The following is a 21,773-nucleotide window of genomic DNA, read 5'->3' on the forward strand; positions in this document are numbered from 1 at the left end:
GTGCAGCAGCGAGGTCAGATTCACCTTCGGGTGTGGTCAGGCGGGTCCTTGTCGCTCCGGGGTTGGCTCTGGAATTCCCGCTTTGCTGGCGAGGCCTCGCACCCCCACGGTGTAGTCACACTGAGATTGGCCATGTTGGAAACCGAGATGGATCATCCATTCGGTAGTTCTAGCAGAAGACTATTGCGAATACTTCAGCCTTATCTCTTAGACATTGTGCTGGGCTCCTCCATCATTGAGGATGGGGATATTTGTGGAGCTTCCTCCTCCAGTAAGCTGTTTAATTGTCCACCACCATTCACAGTTGGACGTGGCAGCATTGCAGAGCCCAGATCTGATCCGTTGGTTGCAAGATTGCTTAGTTCTATTTCTTGCTGCTTATGCTGTTTGTTACACAAGTAGTCCTGTGTTGTAGCTTCACCAGGTCACCACCTCGTTTTTCGGTATGCCTGGTATTGCTCCTGGCATGCCCTCCTGCACTCTTTATTGAACCATGGTTGATCCCTGGATTGGTGGCAATGGTAGAGTGGGAGATATGCTGGCTCATGGTTGAGTACAATTCTGCTGCTGCCCACAGATCCTCGTGGATGCCCAGTCTTGACGTGCTAGATCTGTTCAAAGTCTAACCCATTTAGCACCGTGGTAGTGCCACAGAGCACAATGGAGGGCATCCACAATGTGAAAATGGGACTTTATCCCCATAAGGACTGTGCGCTGGTCACTCCTATCGATATCATGGACTGATGCATCTGCGGCAGGCAGGTTGGTGAGGTCAAGCATCCTTGTTCTTCTTGTTGGTTCTCTCACTACCTGCCGCAGTCCCAGTCTAGCAGCTATGTCCTTTAGGACCCAGCCAGGTCGGTCTGTGGTGGTACTACCGAGCCACTCTTGGTGATGGACCCTACCCAGAGTACTTTCCGCCCCTTGCCACCCTCAGTGCTTCCTCCAAGTGGTGTTCAACATGGAGGAGTATTGATTCATCAACTGAGGGTGGATGGTACGTGTTAATCAGCAGGAGGTTTCCTTGCCCACGCTTGACCTGGTGCCATGTGACTTCATAGGGCCAGAGTTGAAGACTCCAAGGGCAACTCTCTCCTGACTGTATACCACTGTGCTGGGTCTGTCCTGTTGCTGAGAGAGAGCATACCCAAGAATTGTGATGGTTGTGCCTGGGACATAAGGCGAGATCATCTGGCTGTTCACGACAGTGGGATCTTCTGGTTCTGCTGACAGCGCAACCCCCATTGTGGGCTTTCCGGTGGCATGGGATGGGTTGAATGGAAAATGCCATTGACAGAGGCAGGACCAGAAAATCGTGTTGCTGGGCAATGATTTGCCTCAGGAAGGTCAGAGAATCTGACCCGTTATCTGTAAGGTGTGATTCTGTGAATATGAACATGGATGCGATCCAATGGCCACACTGCACCCCAAATGCAGCTCGCCGCGGAGTAGCATGGCCGATAAAAGCCAGGAGCGCCGTTCCCGGGATGTACACAACGCCTCAGCAGATCCAACGGGTTCTCGCGAGACGTTGCAATGACAGCTCGTCTCACTCTAATGTGCCGATTCCTGAGATATCTGAGGCTTTGGGATTCATCCCCTTCCCCTCGGAGACCTCGGGCCAGCGCTGGTCCCCAGGAACAGGGATCAGATGTAGTGGCACTCGTGGGGGCCCCCCAAGGGGATCAGAGGCCCGCAGCTGCGTGCCCTTTGGGCAGGGTGGTGCCCTGGCACTGCTGGTACCGCCTGGATATCTTGGCAGTTCCAGGCTGGCACCCAGTGGCACTGCCAGTGTGCCCAGGTTGCACTGCCAGCTGGCATGGGCGCTGCCAGGTTGCACTGCCAAGCTGTATCAGGCCCTGTGAGGGTTTTGTGGACTCACTGGTGTTTAATGGCTGATGGAGTGACCCCAGCATGTGTAGACACTGTCAGCTGAGGCGGCCTCTCTGTTGCAGGGCAGAGGGTCATCACAGCCAAAGGCCGGGATTCTCCAATCTCGCTCATGGCTGGGATTCTATCCCACTGAAAGCGAATGGAGCTTTGGCTGGAATGCTAAAGTCTCCGTTCTCACTTGCAGAGGGGCTGCAACGGACGAGATCGGATAATCCTGGCGAAAGTGTCTAAATCCAATGCTGTTGCCATGAACAGTTAAAGTTGCAACCACAGTCCCCACAATCCACCCAGAGGGCTCCCTGCTTCTTCAAGATAATTTGGGAGAATCTCAATTGGATGTTCTCCCTTTCAAAATTCTTAGATATTATTTTCAGTCCCTTAAATAACCATTAATCCTACAAAACCCATCATGTAGAATGGCCACTGTAAACTTGGGAACCAAACAGTTCTAGAGTCCCTCTAGACATGGCACACAGTCATAGATACCTCTCAATATTGGCACATTCCCATGGATCCTTCTGGATATTGTTACACTGATCGAAGAATCATAGATTCCCTGCAGTGCAGAAGGAGGCCACTTGGCCTATCGGGTCTGTACCAACCCTCCAAAAGAGCACCCAAAAGACCTTAACTAGGCCCACTCTCCCACTCCATCCCCATAACCCTCCCTAGCCTACATATTTTATTTCTAAGGGACAATTTAGCATGGCCAATCCACCTAACGTGCACATCTTTGGACTGTAGGTAGAAACTGGAACACCCGTAGAAAACCCAAGCAGGCATTGGGAGAAAGGGCAAACTACCACACAGTCACCCAAAGTCAGAATTGAACCCAGATCCCTTGCGCTGTGAGGCAGAAATGCTAACCACTGTGCCACCAGGCCGCCCATAGATCCATAGACCCCTCTAGATATGGCACACTCCCATGGACCCCTCTCAATATTGACACACGCCCATGGGCCCTCCTAAATATTGGTACACTCCCATAGACCATTTTATAGATCATAGAGCATAGATTTTACAGTGCAGAAGGAGGCCATTCAGCCCATCGAGTCTGCACCGGCTCTTGGAAAGAGCACCCCTCTTAAGCCCACACTTCCACCCTATCCCCGTAACCCAGTAGCCCCACCTAACCTAAGGGCAATTTAGCATGGCCAATCCACCTAACCCGCACATCTTTGGACTGTGGGTGGAAACCGGAGCACCCGGAAGAAACCCACGCAAACACGGGGAGAACGTGCAGACTCCGCACAGACAGTGACCCAAGTCGGGAATCGAACCTGGGACCCTGGAGCTGTGAAGCAACTGTGTTAACCACTATGCTACCGTGCTGCCTCCACATATTGACGCACTCCCTTGGACCCCTCTCAATATTGGCACACTCCTATGGACCCCTCTAAATATTGACACATGCTAGATATTGTCACACTCCCTCAGATCTCTGTAAATATTGGCATACTCCACGGACCCCTCTAATTATTGGCAAATTCCCATGGACCCCTCCAAATATTGACACAGTACTATGGACCCCTCTAAATATTGTCACACTCACATGAACACCTCTATATATTGGCACATTCCATGGAATCCTCTAAATACTGACACACTCCCATGGGCCCGTCTAAATATTGGCACACCCCATGGTGTCATGTGAGAGTACCTTTAAGAAATGGGTGTTTATCAGTGATGTCAGAGTGTGGGTGGAGCTGGGCTGTCTATCAGCTTTTTACTTTCATTTTAGGTTGCTTGCTGCAGTGTGTGTTTTAGTTTTGTTTTCAGAGCTGGATAGCTGCAGTCACAGCCAGAAGGTGTATTAGAGTCTCTCTCTGCAATCTAAAGAATGTAAATCGATCCTTTGGTGATTTAAAATGAGTAAGTGCTCTCAGTAGTGACTTTAACCTGATGTGTTTCTGTTTAAAGGGTTTTTTTTAAGTCTTATGGATGTTAAAAGGACAGCTTAAGGATTACTTAGTGTTGGAGTCTTTGGGGGTTGTATTTGAATTGATGGTTGCTAAGATGTTCACTGTATGTTTTAAAAAGGTTAACTTGAGTTCATAGAATAAACATTATTTTGCTTTAAAAAAATACTTTTCCATTTCTGCTGTACCACACCTGTAGAGTGGGGCTGTGTGCTCCCCATAGCACAATCCATTAAAAGTTGTGGGTCAGGTGAACTCCATGATACACTTTGGGGTTCTCTAAACCCTGGCCCGTAACAATGGACCCCTCTGAATATTGGCACACTCTGCAGTATTTTAACCATCAGATTGTGCACCAGTGGTTCACGCAGAAGGCCCATTACTGCCATCCCAAAGCAATTAGGCACGGGCAACGGGTGCCAACCAAGCTGATAAGCTGAGAATGTTTTCTTTTCAATGCCAGCACAATTTCTTAATTTTTCTATCCGATTTCTCCCTTTGTGGCGCAACAGCAGTAAACACGGAGCAACCTAGATTGTATTTTCCATTTGAGAAGTGACAGAGATTTGCTTCCAATGTTTTGACACTGGAAGATAAAAGAGACGAAGAATTCTTCACCTTGATGGGCATGTAATTCCATGGGATCCCAGTCCTAAATAATGAACTGCAAAATCTTGGCACACACTGGTCAGAGACCTTGAAATTAATAGTTAAGGAGCAGAACGATTCCTGAAATATTAGTGATGGGTTGGCAAGCTTCCTGCCTGCTGTTATGTCAGGTTTCATGTCTTATTTTTAACTCAATTTTTAATGCTTTTACAAGTTTAATGCAGTGCAGCTCAGTAAATATTACATTACAGCCCAACACACGAAAGCTAAAACATGATCAAGGACAGTGGGTGGATATTACACTGAAAGTCAGGCACAGAATGGGGCAGGCCCACATGTGGGACACTGTACCTCTAATCCTCGAGACCCCTGAGAATGCCTCATAAACTCTGTGGGATGGAATGAAAATAACGGCACATTTCCAGAAATTCCCTAAAATATTGCTCTCTCTGGAGGGCACCCTCCAAATATTGGCACACTCCCACCACCCCTCTAAATATTGCCAGACTCCCACACACCCCTCTAAATATTGGCACACTCCTATGTACCCCTCTAAATATTGGCACACTCCCACACACACCTCTAAATATTGGCAACCTCTACGGATCCTCTCAATATTGGCATACTTCCATGGACCCCTTTAATTATTGGCATTGTTACAACCAAGTGAGGGTGGGTCAAATGGGTCCCCTCTTTTCCCTCATCTCATTCGACAGTTCTTTGGCAGAATTCTCCACACCAGAAACTAAGGGCGCAATTCTCCGCACTCACGGCGGTGCGGAGAATAGCGTGGCTCGTAAAACTTTACGGCCACGCTCGTCCGACGCCCTCCCGCTATTCTCCCCCCCCCCCCCCCCACGCCCGACTCCCGATACGAATCGCTGCCGCCGTTTTTTTACGGCCAGCAGCGATTCTCAGCTGTCCGATGGGCCGAGTTCTCAGCCCTTTACGGCTGTTTTTACGAACGGCAAACACACCTGGTCTGGCCGTTCGTAAAAACGGCCGTAAAGTCCCGATTTTTAAAACCATGGCACCGATTGGCACGGCAGTACCACGGCCGTGCCAAGGGTGCCATGGGCCCGCGATCGGTGGGCACCGATCGCGGGCAGCGGGTCCGATGCCCGCGCACTCTTTGTCCCTCCGCCACCCCGCTGTATCACTTCGCGGGGCAGCTGAGGGACATCCCGGCCCGCGCATGCGCGGGTTTCGTGCAAATGCGCGATGACATCATCCGCGCATGCGCGGGTTGGAGTCGTCCAATCCGCGCATGCGCGGCTGACGTCATATGACGCGTCAGCCGGCGCAAACTCTGGCAAGCGGGCTTAACGAAATTCATTAAGCCCGCGATGCCGGAGTTTACGGCGGCGGCATGCTAGCCCCGACCGGGGACCAGAATCGGTTCCCGGTCGGGGAGGGGGGGGCTGGCGTCAAACCCGCCCGGATTTGACGCCAGCCTTACGATTTCTCCCCCTCTGGGAGAATCGCGCCCTAAGTGCTGACTCTGGGGCAGAATGGAGGGTGTTCTATGGTCCTGATGGGGGTGCGACTGCCGTTGCAATGCAGATCATGCTAATGGCCACGAAGGTGCCACCCCAGAAAAAGGCACTGATGTTTGCAGATGCAGAGTTCAAGACATTGCTGGATGCCATGGAGGGGAGGCAGAACATCCTGTTCTCCGTGGTGGGAAGGAGGTTGCCACCCACCCGCCTGGGCCTGGGCGGAGGTGGCAGCGGTCATGAGCTCTGTGGGCCTCAGTGCAGGAAGAAGCTGCACGATGTCCTCAGGCAGCCACAGTGGGTCACCATCTCTGTGCCCCTGACACAAACCCCGCACCCATCAAACCCCAGCAGGTGGACCGGTAGGCACTGCTGGGTGAGGCTGGCAACCTCCCACGCCTGCCAGGGTGAGTCCCCACCACCACTGTGCTCCTGGCATCACCCCATCCCACACTCAGGTAACCCAGGCCCCCCTCCAAGAGGGTTATCAAGCCCCACTCCCCGGCAGTCCGCTCACACCCCACCCTGCACCACATGCCAACACCCATAGCAACCGGTATGGCCGAGTGCCTGAACATACAAGCCCTGTGCTGCCTGCGTCCGCGTGTCTCACGCTGTGCATTATCTGACCCCTCCAGGAGAATGGGGCCCCCAACTGCAGGGAGCGGGAGAAGACCAGAGGGTGCCCGCCAGACCTGTGGCCCCTCACCGCCATGGAGCAGAGGATGATGGACCTGTTCGGTGGGGTAGGAGAGCGGGGATTGCAAAGTCGAGGTCGACATGGGACAACCAAGTGAGCCCCCAATGCATTACGATGTTCCCATGGCACGTGAGTCATCCTTCAACAGACTCCTATATCAGAGACCACCCCATATCAGAGACCTCCCATTTCCGAGACCCCCCATCAGAGACCCTCCATCTGAGAAACATCCCAAATCAGGAACCTTCCCATCAGAGGCCTCTCCATATCAGAGACTCCCCATATCAGAGGCATCCCACCTGAGACCCCCATCAGAGACTCCACCATATCAGAGACGCCCAATGTCAGAGAACCTCAGCAATGACCCCCCCATGTCAGAGACCCCCCATGTCAGAGGCCCCCCAGCAATGACCCCCCATGTCAGAGAACCCCCATGTCAGAGGCCCCCCAGCAATGACCCCCCATGTCAGAGACCCCCCATGTTAGAGGCCCCCCAGCAGTGACCCCCCATGTCACACCCCCTCCATATCAGAGACCCCATCAGAGATCCCCTGATCATAGACTCCCCTCTATCAGAGACCCTCCATTTCAGAGACCCTCCATAACGGCGACCCCCATCTCATAGACCCTTCATCAGAGACCCTCCATATCAGAGACCCCTTATATCAGAGAACCCCCAACCTGAGACCCCCATCAGATACTCCCTATATCAGAAACCCCTCCATATCAGAAACTCTCCATGTCAGAGACCCTCCATATCAGAGACCCTTCATCAGAGACCTGCATATAGCCGAGACCCCCCATATCAGAGACTCCCCATATTGGACCCACCCTAATCAGAGACCCCCACATCAGAAACCACCCCATCAGAGACCCCCCATATCAGAGACCCTCCAGATCAAACCCCTCCCCATAAGATTCCACTATATCAGAGACCCCCCCAATATCAGAGACCCTCATATCTGAGGCTGCCCTCCTCCACTCAGTCACCCCTACCTGGAAGCTAAAGAGCAATGCAGGCAGAGACTGTGAAAAAACACTGATAGATGGTTTCCACTGGGAGGACTCTGCAACCAAAGGGAGCGGATTTAAGATAAAGGGCGGCACAGAAAGCCTGAGAGGAAATGAGGAGAATGTTTTCAAGTTGCTGTGATCCGGAATGTTCTTCTGAAGGGGATGGTGGAAGCAGATTCAACAGGTACGTTTGTGATAACCTGCATGGAACATACGGGGCTGAGCTTATTGTTTCCCTGTGAGGCTCGAGGTGTCTGAGCTCCCCCGCTAACTATGGGCTATGACCATGTGTATATAAGGTCAGTCAGATAGGAACCGACCAACAGAGAGGGAGAGGACGCGGTGAAGTCTCACCGGGCCCCTTTGTGCACAGTGAGTGCTATAAATAAATGTTTTCGGCAGCACGGTGGCACAGTGGTTAGCATTGTAGCCTCACGGCGCTAAGGTCTCAGGCTCGATCCCGGCTCTGGCTCACTGTCCGAGTGGAGTTTGCACTTTCTCCCCGTGTCTGCGTGGGTTTCACCCCCACAACCCAATGATGTGCAGGCTAGGTGGATTGGCCACACTAAATTGCCCCTTAATTGAAAAAAAATTAATTGGGTACTCTAAATTAAATTAATAAATAAACAAACAAACAAGTGTTTTCTTTGTGTTACTCGTCTGACTCCCTTCGCCTTTATTACAACGTTCAAAAGAGAATTGGATAAACACATGAAGGAAAAATATTTAAAGGGAGAAGGTGAACAGAGCATGCGAGTGGGAACAATTGGACAACTCTTTCAAAGAGCTAGTACAGGCACGATGGGCTGATTGGTATCCTACTCTGCTGTTGATTTGATGATCTGATCTTTACTCAGCAAAATGAACTGCACTACGGGACTCTCTTATTGATTTGTGGATATTTTCAAAATTCCACTTCCGCATGTGGAGGCTCCGCAGGTACGCATTGTAAAATTCCTTATCACTCTGACAGATCGATTCAACTCATAAATATGAATTTTTGACATTGTAACAGTTTAGAGTCAGTCAATCAAATTTTACAACCCACTTAGAAAGGAGGAGAGGAGTTCAAGGTCCCAGTTTTCATTTGAAAGAGGGAGGTTTAGGGTGGCGGTGGCAGGTTATATTAAAATGCTACAAGGAGAGATGGCTGCAGGCGTGCTGCTCAGGATTGCTCCAGCCCTGGGCCATTCGGAGGGGCACAATTCTCGCCGATCTTTCTGGTGCCATCATGCTAGAAGTGAACACTGCCAATCTGGACATTTAAATTACTCGTAGCCCTGTTTGACTTAGAACATAGAACAGTACAGCACAGAACAGGCCCTTCGGCCCTCGATGTTGTGCCGAGCAATGATCACCCTACTCAAACCCATGTATCCACCCTATACCCGTAACCCAACAACCCCCCCTTTAACCTTACTTTTTAGGACACTACGGGCAATTTAGCATGGCCAATCCACCTAACCCGCACATCTTTGGACTGTGGGAGGAAACCGGAGCACCCGGAGGAAACCCACGCACACACGGGGAGGACGTGCAGACTCCGCACAGACAGTGACCCAGCCGGGAATCGAACCTGGGACCCCGGAGCTGTGAAGCATTTATGCTAACCACCATGCTACCGTGCTGCCCACTTGTGTGTGGTCATGGGGTAACTCATTAAAATAACAGCCAGCTTCCTTGCTGATAACCCCCCTCGAGATTGCCAGTTCATGATGAATTGGAAGGACTCAGCTTCCATCCCCGGTCCTGCTGCAATCAGACATATAGGCATGGCTGGAAGAGATTAAGGTCTGAATTTTCATCATGACCTAGTATCCTCACATGACATCACCTGATGAAGGAGCTGTGCTCCGAAAGCTAGTGATTCCAAATAAGCCTTTGAACTTTAACCTGGTGTTGTAAGACTTCTGACAGTGCCCACACGAGTCCAATGCCTGCATCTCCACATCATGACAGAACATATGGCTTGGAGTTTCTTACATGACCGAAACCATGGCCCAGAGTTTCTTGCATGACAGAAACCATGGTCTAGAGTTTCTTATATGACATCAACCATGGCCTAGATTTTCTTACATGACATAAACCATGGCCTACATTTTCTTACATGACAGAAACCATGGTCTAGAGAATCTTACATGACAGACACCATGTCCTAGAGTTTCTTACATGACAGAAACCATGGTCTCGAGTTTCTTGCATGACAGAAACCATGGTCTCAAGTTTCTTACATGACAGAAACCATGGCCTAGAGTTTTGTACATGACAGAAACCATGGCCTAGAGTTACGTACATGACATAAACTGTTACAACCCCTTTGGGGGCCAAGGACTGTGCTCCATACATTTCCCCCCCCCCTCCCCTTACATGAACTCCCCTGTAATTGGGGGCAGGTTTCCCCCCAATGAGAGGAAAACCTCTCAATATGAAAGCCGGACCTGGGTGCAGGTCAGGGATGGTGGCACTTCAAAGAGAAGAGTTATTGTTTCATTATTTTGTGTATGCCGGAATGAAACTGTTGTTCATTTCTACCCGACTGTACATTCCTGTTGTCTCTCATGTTCAGGTTCTACGCTGGAGATGAGGGTGATATACTGCCGACCCGACAACATGGATGTTTCTCTGGACTTGCGGAGGGAGAGGTGTTATAACTCCTTTGGGGCCAAGGACTGTGCTCTATGTGATTCCCTCTTACACAGATGAGTATGAACTCCCTCTATAATTGGGTGCATGTCAGGGAGGGTGGCCATTCAGGGAGAGGAGTTCTAGTTTTGTTATTTTGTGCACACTGCAATAAACCTGTTGTTAATTTCTACCCTGCGTTTCTGTTGCCTCTCCCGTCCAGGTTCCACTGAAACCATGGCCTAATATTCCGGACATGACAGAAATCATGGTTTCCAGTTTTCGACATGACCCTTAGCCGAGAGATTCCTCCTGCAGGTTGCATCTCCAAGATAGTTTGTCTGAAAAAAGTCAGCTCCGAGCTGGCTGCAAACAAGGCTGACAAGCAATTTAACAGGCTATCCTCCGAGAGACCACTACGAGTTATCAACAACGTAAGTTTATAGGGTGGAACTGCTTCCGGTGGCGGTGATGATGTCGGAAGCCGCACATTTGGGAGCTCCCATTTCAAACGGACTTTTCGGCTCTTTTTAGAGCCCAAAACGGAAATTTTTCTACGTCTCCCGGTGGGAGAAGGTGTGCTGATCGACTTTCCCCGCAGTTCATGACTCGAACTCGGAGTGGAAGGGGGAGAAAACGGCAGCAGCTCCCCAGAAAAAATGGGGGAAGGAATCCAAGATAGCGGCCGGCGGAGCTCCAGAGGAGTGGAAGCAGTGGGCCCTGGAGCAACAAGCTGCTCTCCTGCGCTGTTTTGCAGACTTCAAGGCTGAGGTACTAAGCTCTCTGCAGGAAACGAACAGAAGGCTCTCGGAGATTCAGACGACCCAGGGTGCTGCCATCAAGGAGTTGCAGACGCAGGCCACTGAACGAGAGGAAGAGGCCGGGATCCTCGTGAGTAAGGTGGAGGGGTATGAGGCACTCCACAAGAAGTGGCAAGAACGCTTCGAGGAGCTTGATCACCGCATGAGGCGGAAAAATCTGCGGATCTTGGGCCTTGCGGAGGGGCTGGAGGGGTCGGACCTGACAACCTACGTGGCTGCGATGCTGAACTCGCTAGTGGGGGCCGGGTCTTTCCATCTGCCCTTGGAGCTGGAGGGAGCCCACAGAGTACTGGCCAGGAGGCCTAAGGAGAATGAACTCCCGCGTGCGGTGCTGGGGAGGTTCCACCGGTTCAGTGATCGGGAGTGTGTGCTGCGCTGGGCCAAGAGGGTGAAGAGCAGCAAGTGGGAGAATGAGGTAGTACGGATCTACCAGGATTGGAGTGCGGAGGTGGCTTAGCGGCGGTCCGGGTTTAATCGGACGAAAGAGGTGCTTTACAAGAAGAAGATTAAGTTCGGAATGTTGCAGCCTGCGCGCCTGTGGGTAACTTATTCGGACCGGCATTATTATTTCGATTCCCCGGAGGAGGCGTGGGTCTTCGTGCGGACGGAGAAACTGGACTTGAACTAGGGGTTGAGTGTTGCGGGGTCGGTTGTAATACTTTATTGCTGGATTCTGCTGTTGCTGTGTTCTCTTTTTCTGTACTTTTGCAATTTTGATATGGTTATTTATGGGGGTGTTGTTCTGCTATGTTTTTTCTGCTGTGGGGCATTGGTTGAGTTGTGTATCTTGCGGGGAGGGTCGGGGGGGTTTGTTGTATTCTATGTCGGGTTGGGGGTATGGAGTGGGGCTGTTATTTGGGAGCTGCGTCAGAAGGGTGTGGTGGGGCAGTGCGAAAGCGCGGGCTTTCCTCTGGTTTCCCGCGCTGCGGGGCTGGGGGGTGGAGACGGTGACGGGGGAGGCGGGGCCTTAACTGGTTCTTCCCCGTGCTGGAGCGGTGCCTGGAGGAGGGATAGGATGGGGGATGATCCCACTTTGGGAGGGGTCGGGTTATTGGCGGGAGTTTCCGGGGTCAGCAGAAGTGTGATGATATGATCTGCATACTCGTCTGCCATTGGGCCAGAACGTCGGCTTACCATTGGCCCTGGTCGGTCATGTGCCTCTCGACCGATTGGCCGAGAGGCTGAGTTAACCACGCCTCTATCAACGAGGTATAAATGCTCAGAAGCCTGACGATCGTTCCTTTCCACTGTAGACGATCGCCAGGCTGTGTTCTAGTTAATTAAAGCCTGACATTGGTAAATCACTCGCCTCGCGTGCAATCGATGGTGCATCAAGAAGTTAGCTGACCCACGGAAGTACAATGGAGGACGGTTCGCGGCTAGGAGGGTTCCTAGCCTGGGGAGGGAGGGAGGGGGGAAAGGGGAATACCGGGTTGCTGCTGGCAAGGTCAGGAAGGAGCTGGTGGGGGCCGGGGGGACAGAGGTGAGGTGTTGTCGCTGTGGGGACTGGGTCGGGCAGGGGGTGCTGGCCTGGGGCGTGCAGTCGACGGGCTATGGCTAGTCGACGGGGGAGGGGGGCGGGACGCCCTCTGATCCGGTTGGTCACCTGGAATGCGAGAGGATTGAATGGGCCGGTGAAGCGGTCGAGGGTACTTGCTCATCTGAGGGGACTAAAGGCAGATGTGGCATTGCTTCAGGAGACCCACCTGAAGGTGGCGGACCAGGTCCGTCTGAGGATGGGATGGGTGGGGCAGGTTTTCCACTCTTGGTTGGATGTGAAGAACCGGGGAGTGGCGATTCTGGTGGGGAAAAATGTGTTGTTTGAGGCATCGGAGGTGGTGGCGGATAAGGGGGGTAGGTATGTTATGGTTAGGGGCAGGCTACAAGGCGTGAAGGTGGTACTGGCTAGTGTGTATGCCCCAAATTGGGACGACGCGGGCTTTATGAGGCGTATGTTGGGATGGGTCCCGGATCTAGAGGCGGGAGGTCTGATCATCGGGGGGGACTTCAATACGGTGTTGGATCCTTCACTGGATCAGTCCAGCTCTAGGACGGGTAGGAGGCCGGCGGCGGCCAAGGTACTGAAGGGGTTTATGGACCAGGTGGGTGGGGTGGATCCATGGAGGTTTGTGAGGCCGAGGGCACGGGAGTACTCTTTCTTCTCCCACGTACATAGGGTCTACTCTCGGATAGACTTCTTCGTGGTGAGTAGGGGACTGATCCCGAGAGTGGAGGAGGCCGAGTATTCGGCCATTGCAATCTCCGACCACGCTCCGCATTGGATGGAGTTGGAGATGGGGGAGGTGCGGGACCAACGTCCGTTGTGGCGGTTGGATGTGATGTTGTTGGCAGAGGAGGAGGTGTGTAGGAGGGTCCGGGCAAGTATCGAGGGGTACCTCGAGGTGAATGATACGGGGGAGGTTTAGGTGGGGGTGGTCTGGGAAGCCCTGAAAGCAGTGATTCGTGGCGAGCTGATATCCATCCGGGCACACAGGGAGAGGAGCGAGAGGAGTGAGAGGGATAGGCTGGTGGGAAGGATGCTGGAGATAGACAGGATGTACGCAGAAGCACCAGAGGAGGGACTGTTGGGGGAAAGGCGCAGCCTGCAGGCTAAATTTGATTTGCTGACCACTAGAAAGGCGGAGGCATAGTGGAGGAAGGCACAAGGGGCAGTGTACGAACATGGTGAAAAGGCGAGTAGGATGCTGGCTCATCAGCTCCGCAAGCGGGATGCGGCAAAGGAAATTGCTGGAGTGAGAGACAAGAGTGGGAATGTGGTGCGGAAGGGAGGGGGGGGGGGGGGCGGGTAGAGGTGAATGAGGTCTTCAAGGACTTTTACGGGGAACTGTACCGGTCGGAGCCAACGGGGGAGAGGAGGGGAATGAAGAGGTTCCTCGACGGGCTTTCTTTCCCGAATGTGCAGGAGGAGCAGGTGGAGGGGTTGGGTGCGCCAATTGAGCTGGAGGAGCTAGTTAAGGGGATCGGGCAGATGCAGTCAGGGAAGGCACCGGGGCCGGATGGGTTCCCGGTGGAATTTTATAAAATGTTTGTGGACCTAGTGGGCCCCTTACTGGTGCGGACACTTAATGAAGCGTGGGAAGGGCGCTGATCTCGTTAATCTTAAAGAGGGACAAGGACCCGCAGCAGTGTGGTCCATACAGGCCCATATCTCTCCTCAACGTAGATGCCAAGGTGCTGGCAAAAATCCTGGCCACCAGGATAGAGGACTGTGTGCCGGGGGTTGTACACGAGGACCAGACAGGTTTTGTGAAGGGAAGGCAGCTGAACACGAATGTGCGGAGATTGTTGAATGTCATCATGATGCCGGCGATTGAGGGGGAGGCAGAGATAGTGGTGGCGCTGGATGCGGAGAAGGCCTTCGATAGAGTGGAGTGGGGGTACTTATGGGAGGTGTTGGGGAGGTTTGGATTTGGTGAAGGGTTCATTAGATGGGTAAGGCTGCTATATGAGGCCCCGATGGCGTGCGTGGCCACGAGTGGGAGGAGGTCGGAGTACTTCCGGCTTTACCGAGGGACCAGGCAGGGTTGCCCCCTGTCCCCCTTGTTGTTTGCATTGGCAATCGAGCCGCTGGCGATGGCGTTGAGGGATTAAGAGAGGTGGAGAGGTTTAGTGCGAGGTGGGGAGGAACATAGGGTGTCGTTGTATGCCGATGACCTGTACTGTATGTGGCGGACCCGGTGGGAGAGATGCCGGGGGTGATGGAGCTGCTAGCTGAGTTTGGGACCTTTTCAGGTTATAAATTAAATTTAGGCAAGAGTGAGGTGTTTGTGGTGCACCCTGGAGACCAGGAGGAAGGAATTGGTAGGCTCCCGCTTAGGCGGGCAGGGGAGAGTTTTAGGTACCTGGGGGTGCAGGTGGCCAGGGACTGGGGGACTCTTCACAAACATAATTTCACCAGACTTGTAGATCAAATGGAGGAGGAGTTCAAGAGGTGGGACATGCTGCCATTGTCGTTGGCGGGGAGGGTGCAGTCCGTCAAACTGACGGTGCTTCCGAGGTTCTTGTTCCTCTTTCAGTGCCTGCCCATCTTTATTCCCAGGGCCTTCTTTAGGAGAGTGACTAGCAGTATCTTGAGCTTTGTGTGGGCACATGGGACTCCGAGAGTGAAGAGGGTTTTCCTGGAGCGAGGGAGGGATAGAGGTGGGCTGGCGCTGCCCAACCTCTTGGGGTACTATTCGGCAGCCAATGTGTCAATGGTGCGTAAATGGGTGATGGAGGGGGGAGGGGCGGCGTGGAAAAGAATGGAGATGGTGTCATGTAGAGGTACGAGCCTGGGTGCCATGGTAACGGTGCCGTTGCCGCTCTCCCCTAAGAGATTTACCATGAGCCCGGTGGTGGCGGCGACCCTAAGAATCTGGGGACAGTGGAGACGGCATAGGGGGGAAACAGGGGGCTCGATGGAGGCTCCACTGGGTGGCAATCATCGGTTCATCCCGGGAAACAAGGATGGGGGATTTAGGGGGTGGCAAAGGGTGGGCATCAGTAAATTGAGGGACCTGTTTATTGGCGGAAGGTTTGCGGGCCTGGGGGAACTGGAAGATAAATTTGGCCTTCCCCAAGGGAACATGTTCAGATACTTGCAGGTAAAGGCGTTTGCTAGGCGACAGGTAGAGGGATTCCCTCTGCTGCCCTCGCGGGGGACGATGGACAGAGTGCTTTCGGGGGTGTGGGTCGGAGAGGGGAAGGTGTCTGACATCTATAAGGTAATGCAGGAGGTGGAGGAGTCGTCAGTAGAGGAGCTGAAGGCTAAATGGGAGGGGGAACTTGGGGAGCAGATAGAGGACGGGACTTGGGCGGATGCCTTGGAGAGAGTCAACTCTTCCTCTTCATGTGCGAGGCTTAGTCTCATCCAATTTAAGGTGCTGCACCGGGCCCACATGTCCGGGACTAGGATGAGTAGGTTCTTTGGGGGTGAGGACAGGTGCACCAGGTGTTCGTGGAGTCCAGCGAACCACGCCCATATGTTCTGGGCATGCCCGGCACTGGAAGAATTCTGGAAGGGGGTGGCGGGGACGGTGTCGATGGTGGTTGGATCCAGGGTCAAACCAGGGTGGGGACTCGCGATTTTTGGAGTTGCGGCGGAGCCGGGAGTGCAGGAGACGAAAGAGGCCGGTGTCCTGGCCTTTGCGTCCCTAGTAGCCCGGCGGAGGATCTTGCTACAGTGGAAGGATGCGAGGCCCCCAAGTGTGGAGACCTGGATCAATGACATGGCGGGATTTATAAAGTTGGAGAGGGTCAGATTTGCCCTGAGAGGATCAGTACAAGGGTTCTTTAGGCGGTGGCAGCCTTTTCTGGACTTCCTGGCTCAAAGATAGATATCTTGGTCAATAGCAGCAGCAACCCGGGGAGAGGGGGGGGGGGGGGGGGGGGGGGAGTGGGGGGGGGCAACGGGGTGTGTTCCTAACTATAGTTTCTATTTTTTTTTTGCTACGGTTATGTAACTTAACACTATGTTAACTTAAGTTATGGGTGTTTCTCTGGTTGGCAATCAGTAGCTAGTGGTGTCCCTCAGGGATCCGTGTTGGGCCCACAATTGTTCACAATTTACATTGATGATTTGGAGTTGGGGACCAAGGGCAATGTGTCCAAGTTTGCAGATGACACTAAGATGAGTGGTAAAGCGAAAAGTGCAGAGGATACTGGAAGTCTGCAGAGGGATTTGGATAGGTTAAGTGAATGGGCTCGGGTCTGGCAGATGGAATACAATGTTGACAAATGTGAGGTTATCCATTTTGGTAGGAATAACAGCAAACGGGATTATTATTTAAACGATAAAATATTAAAGCATGCCGCTGTTCAGAGAGACTTGGGTGTGCTAGTGCATGAGTCACAGAAGGTTGGTTTACAAGTGCAACAGGTGATTAAGAAGGCAAATGGAATGTTGTCCTTCATTGCTAGAGGGATGGAGTTTAAGACTAGGGAGGTTATGTTGCAATTGTATAAGGTGTTAGTGCGGCCACACCTGGAGTATTGTGTTCAGTTTTGGTCTCCTTACTTGAGAAAGGACGTACTGGCGCTGGAGGGTGTGCAGAGGAGATTCACTAGGTTAATCCCAGAGCTGAAGGGGTTGGATTATGAGGAGAGGTTGAGTAGACTGGGACTGTACTCGTTGGAATTTAGAAGGAAGAGGGGGGATCTTATAGAAACATTTAAAATTATGAAGGGAATAGATAGGATAGATGCGGGCAGGTTGTTTCCACTGGCGGGTGACAGCAGAACTAGGGGGCATAGCCTCAAAATAAGGGGAAGTAGATTTAGGACTGAGTTTAGGAGGAACTTCTTCACCCAAAGGGTTGTGAATCTATGGAATTCCTTGCCCAGTGAAGCAGTTGAGGCTCCTTCATTACATGTTTTTAAGGTAAAGATAGATAGTTTTTTGAAGAATAAAGGGATTAAGGGTTATGGTGTTCGGGCCAGAAAGTGGAGCTGAGTCCACAAAAGATCAGCCATGATCTAATTGAATGGCGGAGCAGGCTCGAGGGGCCAGATGGCCTACTCCTGCTCCTAGTTCTTATTATGTTCTTATAAGTTGTTGTTAATATGTTGGGTTGTTCATTGAGGATGGGCGAAGGTTTATGGTTGTTATTACTGTTATCGTTGGTATTTTAGTATGGTCTGATGTTGTTGTGTAAATTCAAAATTTTTCAATAAAAATTATTTACAAAAAAAAAGTTTATAGGATACAACTGAGCTGAAGGTGTGGTCAGGAGATGCTGGAATCCTCTTCCTGACTGCATGTTAAAAGAATGCCTATGAAACCCCTGTCTTCAGATCTAAAACCTGAATCAGAGCTAAACTCTGAAGAAAGCAGCCTCATTTGAATATTTAAACTAATGGCCTGCTGAAACCACTCATCATCGTAACTTGGAAATTTGATGTTTTTCCTTCACTGTCGCAGGGTGAAAATCCTGGAATGCTCTCCCTAACAGCATTATGGGCGTACCTACACCACGTGGACTTCAGTGATTCAAGCAGGCAGCTCATCGCCACCTTCCCGAGGGCAATTAGGGATGGGCAATAAATGCTGGTCCAGCCGATCCCCCACCAAGTCCCCCTCCCACTCCACCAACTCCTTATAGATGTCTGACACATTCCCCTCCCTTATTTGCCCTTCGACAGCACCTTGTCCTGCAACCCCAGGGCCGCCAACCCAGGAAAGGACGCCACCTCTATCCTTACAACGTCCTGAACCTGCAGATACCTAAAACCATTCCCCCTGGGCAACTCATACAGGTCCTCCAGCCCTGTGAATTTACCCCCTACAAGCAAGTCACCGAAGCGCTCGATCCCTGCCTGCCGCCACACCCTAAACCTTGCACCCAGCCCCGCCGGCACAAACCAATGGATATTGCAGATTGGCACACAAACCAAGGCACCCTTCATCCCCAGGTGCTGCCTCCACGGCCCCCACACCCTTAGGGCTGACACCACCTCTGGGCTCAGGGAGTACCTGGCTGGCGAGAACGGTAAAGGCGTCAACGACAAAGCCATCAAACACTTACCTCTGCACGATGCTCTCCCGAAGTGCCATTGGCAGCGGCTCTAGCACCAAGGCCAAGGCAAAGAGCAACGGGGCGAGTGGTCACCTCTGCCTTTTTCCACAATGTAGCCCAAAGTACCCTGAACTCACTTGGTTTGCACAGGCTCGCGACCGCCACCTTATATAACAGGACCCAATCCACAAACCCCTGCCCAAACCCGAACCCGATCCCGAACCGCCCCAACACCTCCCACAAAAACGTCCACTCCACCCGATCAAATGCCTTCCCCACGTCCATCGCCACCACTACCTCCACCTCATCCCCTCCGAAGGCATCATGATTACATTGAGCAGTTTCCTCACAATTGGCAATAACACCTCCCCTTCACAAATCCCGTCTGCTCCTCGCCTATCACCCCGAGGCAGAGTCCTCAATTCGCGATGCCAACACCTTCGCCAATAACGTGGTGCCCACATTCAATAGTGATATTGGGCGGTGTGACCCACACTGCTCCAGGCCCTTGTCCATCTTCAAAATCAGGGAGATAGAAGCCTGCGACAGCGCAGGGGGAAGTTGCCCCATCTCCCTTGCTTCATTATACTGTGGGAGGAAACCGGAGCATCCGGAGGAAACCCACGCAGACACGGGAGAAAATGCATACTCCATACAGACAGTCACCTGGGTCCCTGGCACTGTGAGGCAGCAGTGCAAAGCAATGTACTACCGTGCCACCCCTACGTGAAAACTCTTTCCCCCTCGGCATCCCAAACCTCCACGAGTCCAGCCCCCCCCCCCCCCCCCCCATACACTCCAAGAGCCCCCTCAGCTCATTCGCCATTGCAAACACCCACGATAACTTGGGACTCGAACGGTCCAAGCTCGGATCTATGGCCATATTAAAATCCATCCCCTCCATAATCAACAGATGCCAGTCTAAGTCCGGGATTTTCCCCAACACCCGCCTCATAAAACCCACGTCATCCCAATCCGGGGCATAAATTTTTACCAGAACCACCGGCATCCCCTCGAACCTCCCACTAACCATGGTTGGGATTCTCCGACCCTGTGACGGGTCTGTGATGATTTTCTCCAAACAGAGAAAGCTAGCCATGTCTGACAGCCAGGTCTCTGATTTCGGGGGCTTTGAGTCCCTCCAAGCTAATAGTATCCGTCTTTGGGCTACCAGGGAAGCAAAGGCCAGAATGTCTGCCTCTTTATCCTCCTGGATTGCCGGGTCTTCCGACACATCGAAAATCGCCACCTCTGGACTCAGCACCACCATTGTTTTTAACACTGTGGACATGATGTCCGTAAACCCCTGCCAAAGTCCCCTAAGCTTCGGACATGCCCAGAACATGTAGACATGGTTCGCTGGTCCTCCCACACATTTTGCACACCTGTCTTCCACCCCAAAGAATCTGCTCACCCGATGAACGACCTTGAATTGAACGACCTTGAATTGCATCAGGCTGAGCCTGGCACATGTTGCGGATGCGTTGACTCTACTCAACGCGTCCACCCATAGACCATTCTCTATCTCTCCTCCCAGCTCCTCCTCCCACTTGCGTTCACCAGGTAACATTTTAACCAGTCAATTTCACACACAGTAGATGTGCAGCCACTGTCCAAAACAGCATAATTGAAGGATTCTGCAACCAACTCCCTCATTACCGGCATAAAACTGCTTGTTAATAGAACAATGCTTTCTTTCTGGTCACTATCTTTTTCCTCTTCTGACTCTTCCGTGTCATGTGTCGCTTCAAACACTATTATAACGTGTTGGACAGTTGAAAACATAATGGTATTGAGAGACATCGAAAACATTGATTTATCATGCCCAGTGGGGTTCATCGTTGTAGTTTCTAACTGGGTTTCTGTTTCCATAATTTCTGGGTCCTGATCTCCTACTATAGTCTTGGAACCCGTTTGTAGCTGTACGATTTCGCCATCCTGTTAGTAGTGTATCTTCCATATTCTGCTTTATTGTACGCTGACCTATTTGGGTCATCAGAGCCATCGGAATCGAATATTTCCCCAGATACGTTTTTAAAGCTTCTGTCATCTGATCGAATAAGGTATCCTTACCCGCAAACTGAACTCCTGTCAAAACCAGAAGCCTATCAATGTTGCTCACTCTAACACAGTCAAGTAATTTAAAGGCCAACACAGACTGTGGAAATTCCAGGTTGTGTTTCTGCAGCCTTTTATATAGTCTGCCAAATTCCATCATATAGTCTTCCATGGAGAATTCCTCTATTTTCTGGAACCTATCAAAATCCAACCATGCTTCATATGCACTTAACAAGTCATCCTTCTTATAAATGTTATCCATATAACGTAACAGAGTCTCTAGACCTTTTTCTGAGTCTAACTCTTCCAATTCCAGATCAGAAAACTCCTTGCTCCGGATTTTACTGTCAAAAGAGAAAGAGCCAATGCCATATCTTGTTTTCTCTTTCCCAAGGCCACATAACTACTGCACTTCTCCATTGGTCGTACGATCCCCTTTCAAAAATTAAGGGGGGGGGGGGGGGGGGGGCAGGCATATCCGGTCATCTTTATCCTGGGTTCAGCCATATATCTTTTTTTTTCTTCTCACTCACTCCTTGGTTTGGTCTGGAAAAGTTGTATCTTTCAACTCTTCACATTTGCACAGCAACTGTCCTCTGCTACCATTTGTTATAAGTTTAGCTTCTATTGTATAAAGAGTCAAAGGTTCTGCTCCTTTTCCACAAACACCTTTAATTTACTTCAACAGACTCTGCACAAAACTTTAACATCACATCACCTGACACAAAGGCCACCTGAAGCCCCTTTACATATCTGTGTCAATTATTGGATACGTAACACAAATGAGACAACTAATTGGAATGACTCTTAACCCATTACCTAACATGCTCGGTCCACCTCCAGGGGTCAATCGAAGGTCCCCTCTCCCATCAATCTCTCCAGCATCCTAGCCACATTACACAGCGGCCTCCACACCTTCAATGCCTTCAGGCATCCTGACATTTTGTCTCCTGGAGTAATTTTTCAGGTCCTCCACCTTTACCTCAGTCTCTTCTGGCTCTCCCGCATCACTCCCACCTCCGCCACCAATGAGGCTCCTCGATGTCCCCACCACCTCCTCCACTTTCTTGATCGCCAGGCCCTGGGACTCCAGCCTCTGCTCCACTCGCTTGATCCCAGATCTCAGA

This window comes from Scyliorhinus canicula, chromosome 4 (assembly GCF_902713615.1).
Source record: "Scyliorhinus canicula chromosome 4, sScyCan1.1, whole genome shotgun sequence".
NCBI classification, from domain to species: Eukaryota; Metazoa; Chordata; class Chondrichthyes; order Carcharhiniformes; family Scyliorhinidae; genus Scyliorhinus; species Scyliorhinus canicula.